The 3,505-nt window shown below is 40.1% G+C and overlaps 1 non-coding gene across 1 annotated transcript; it reads right to left on the bottom strand.

Annotated features, from left to right (window-relative positions):
* Window positions 1-2,937: 2,937 nt before the first annotated feature.
* LOC115932336 (small nucleolar RNA SNORD45) lies at window positions 2,938-3,020 on the bottom strand. The gene has a single exon (XR_004068624.1). It is a non-coding gene; the product is annotated as a small nucleolar RNA SNORD45 (small nucleolar RNA).
* Window positions 3,021-3,505: the final 485 nt, after the last annotated feature.

A 3,505-nucleotide genomic window follows, 5' to 3' on the forward strand; every position in this document is an offset into this window, starting at 1 on the left:
ATATAATTCACATGTCACAAATTTCATTCATTTAAAGAGTGCAATTCAATAGGTTTTGTATATTCATAACATTATGTGTCGATCACTGTGATTTAATTCTGGACCATGTTCTTCACCCCAGAAAGAAACCTCATACCATTATCATGTACTCCCCACTCCCTCTTCCCCCCACCTCCTAGCAACCACTAATTTACCTCCTGTCTTTATAGATTTGCCTCTTTTGGACATTTTGTAGAATGAAATAAAAATAAGTGGGCTTTTGTGTCTGCCTTCTTTTACTTCATTTACTAATGTTTTTAAGAGTCATCCATGCTGTAGCATGTCATTTCTTTTTATGAACAAATAATATTTCATTGTATAGACATACCACATTTTGTTTATTCATTCATCAGTTGATGGTCATTTGCGTAGTTTCCAGTTGTTTTTGGTTACTATGAATAATGCTGCCATGTACATTCACAACGTCAAATCAAATAATTCTCTAAAATCATTAATTCATTAAAAAATATGTGCATGTTTTATGTGGGCATACATTTTCAATTCTTTTGGATATATACCTAGAAGTGAAATTGCTAGATCATATGGCAACTTCACGTTTAACATTTTAGGAACGGCCAAACTGCTGTACAAGTGGCTGTACCATTTTACAATGCCACCAGCAATGGATGAGGTTTCTAATTTCTCTACATCCTTGGCAACACTTGCTATTCTCCATCTTTGTGACTTGAGTCAACCCAGTGAGCATGAAGTGGTATTTCATTGATATAGTTTGAATGTTGTCCCCTCTAAATCTCATGCTGAATTGTAATCCCCAATATTGTAGGTGGTGTCTGGTGAGAGGTAACTGGATCATGGGGGAGGATCCCTCATGGCTTGGTGCTGTCCTCACCATAGTGAGTGAATTCTCACGAGATCTGGTTGTTTAAAAGTGTATGGCACCTCCCCCTACCTCTTGCCCCCGCTGTCGCCACGTGAGATGCCTGTTTCCCTTTCACCATCAGCCATGATTGTAAGCTTCCTGATGGCTTCCCAGAAGCCAAGCAAATGCTGGCGCCATGCTTCTACAGCATGCAGAGCGATGAGCCAATTAAATTTTTCATTACAAATTACCCAGTCTCAGGTATTCCTTTATAGCAATGCAAAGAATAGCCTAACACACTCAGTGTGGTTTTCATTCGATTTCCCTGATTAATAATGAGTCCCTCTACATAATTAATGATGCTAAGCATTTTTTAATATACACTGGAAGATTCTTAAGTGTGGGTCCCAAATATTATTTATTTTACTATCTCAGGAACCAAATACAAACTGGCATATCATAGGGATACATTTATAGTAATATTTATAAAAAGAATGAATACATATTTAATTTTTATCAGTATTTGATGATGAATTTTGTGTGTCAACTAGACTGGGTTAAGAAATACCTAGAGAACCGGTAAAGCAGTACTACGGGTGTGCCTGTGAGTGTGTTTCAGAGGAGACTGGAGTGTGGATCAATAGACTGAGTGAGGCAAGTCTGCCCTCAATGGAGCACCTTCCAAATGGCTGAGGGCCTGGATAGAACAGCAAGAGCAATTTCTTCTCTCTTTCCTGGAGCTGGAATCCTCCTCTTCTCCTGCCCTTAGATAGAAGAACACCAGGCTCTCTGGCCTTGGCACGCTAGGCCTTATAATGCAGCCTCCTGGATTCTCAGTTTTCCAGTCTCAGACTGAGAATTATACCGTTGGCTTCCTGGTTCCGAGGCTTCTGGACTAGGACTGAGCCACACTATCAGCATCCCAGGGTTGCCAGATTGCAGATAGCCTGTCATGGGACTTCTCATCCTTCACAATTATGTGAGCCAATTCTCCTAATAAATCACCTCTTTATCTAACTAATCTATCTATCTATCTATCTATCTATCTATCTATCTATCTATCTATCATCTATCTATCTATCTATCTATCTATCTATCTATCTATCTATCTATCTATCTTTCCATCTTACTGATTCCGGCTCTCTGAAGAACCCTGACAAATGCAGAATTTGGAACAAAGAAGTGGGGCTTCTGCTCTAACAAATACCTGAAAATGTGAAAGTGGCTTTGGAACTGGGTAATGGGTAGAAGCTGGAAGAATCTGGAGGAGCGAGCTAGAAAAAGTCCATATTACCATGAATGAAGCCTTAAGGACAATTCCATGAGGGCTGAGAAGACGAGCTGTAGGAAGCACCTAAATCTTCTTAGGGATTACTTAAGTGGTTATGATTAGAATGTTGGTAGAAATATAAACAGTAAAGGCCATTCTGATGAGGTCTTAGACAGAAATTAGGAATATCTGTGTGTGCATGTGTGTGTGTGTGTGTGTGTGTGTTATTAAGTGTATGCCCCTTTAAGGCTTTTAATTGTGATTCTCTTTATATTTTATCTTTTCCTTATTGGAATAGTTCCTGCATTTCTAAAAAGTCACAATAAAAACATAAAAGTAATTTTTTTTTTTTTTTTGAGACAGAGTCTCACTTTGTCACCCAGGCTGGAGTGCAGTGGTGTGATCTTGGCTCACTGCAAGCTCCGCCTCCTGGGTTCATGCCATTCTCCTGCCTCAGCCTCCTGAGTAGCTGGGACTACAGGCACCTGCCACCACACCTGGCTAATTTTTTGTATTTTTAGTAGAGACAGGGTTCCACTGTGTTAGCCAGGGTGGTCTCGATCTCCTGACCTCCTGATCTGCCCGTCTCAACCTCCCAAAGTGCTGGGATTACAGGCATGAGACACCGTGCCCGGCCAAGTAATTTCTTTAAAAAAAAAAAAAAGGAAACAAGATAATCAAGTACTCTGAGCACTTTCTTTTATTCTCTTAACTAGAATTTGGAGACCTCTGAAAAATTATATGAATGAAAATAGTGGCTTTGGGAACCAAGTTTGTCATAATTTGGGGGAAGTTTTGGTTTTCTCAGCCAAAAGCTATATTATTTTAGAGTTAAAGTGTTATTATACATCAGCAATAAATTCAGGTAATACATGTCAACACACTTTGACCAGAAATTAGAAATATCTTATTGGAAACTGGAGTAATGGCCATCTGTGTTATAAATTTGCAAAGGACTTGGCTGAATCTTATCTATGTCTTAGGGCATTATGAAAGGTGGAATTGAGCAGTGAACTAGCATATTTAGTAGAAGAAATTTCTATGCAAAATATTGGAGGAGCTGCCTGGCTACTTTTAACTGCATACAGTAAGATGCAAGAGGAGAGAAACAATTTAAAGGTGAAATTTACAATTAAAAGGCAAGCAGAGCAGAGTTCTCAGCCTGGACATGTAAAGAGTGAAGGCATCTTGGCCGGGCGCGGTGGCTCACACCTATAATCCCAGCACTTTGGGAGGCCGAGGCGGGTGGATCACGAGGTCGGGAGATCAAGACCATCCTGGCTAACACGATGAAACCCCATCTCTACTAAAAATACAAAAATTAGCTGGACGTGGTGGCAGGTGCCTGTAGTCCCAGCTACTCAGGAGGCTGAGGC

Source organism: Gorilla gorilla, chromosome 1 (assembly GCF_029281585.2).
Source record: "Gorilla gorilla gorilla isolate KB3781 chromosome 1, NHGRI_mGorGor1-v2.1_pri, whole genome shotgun sequence".
Lineage (NCBI taxonomy): Eukaryota > Metazoa > Chordata > Mammalia > Primates > Hominidae > Gorilla > Gorilla gorilla.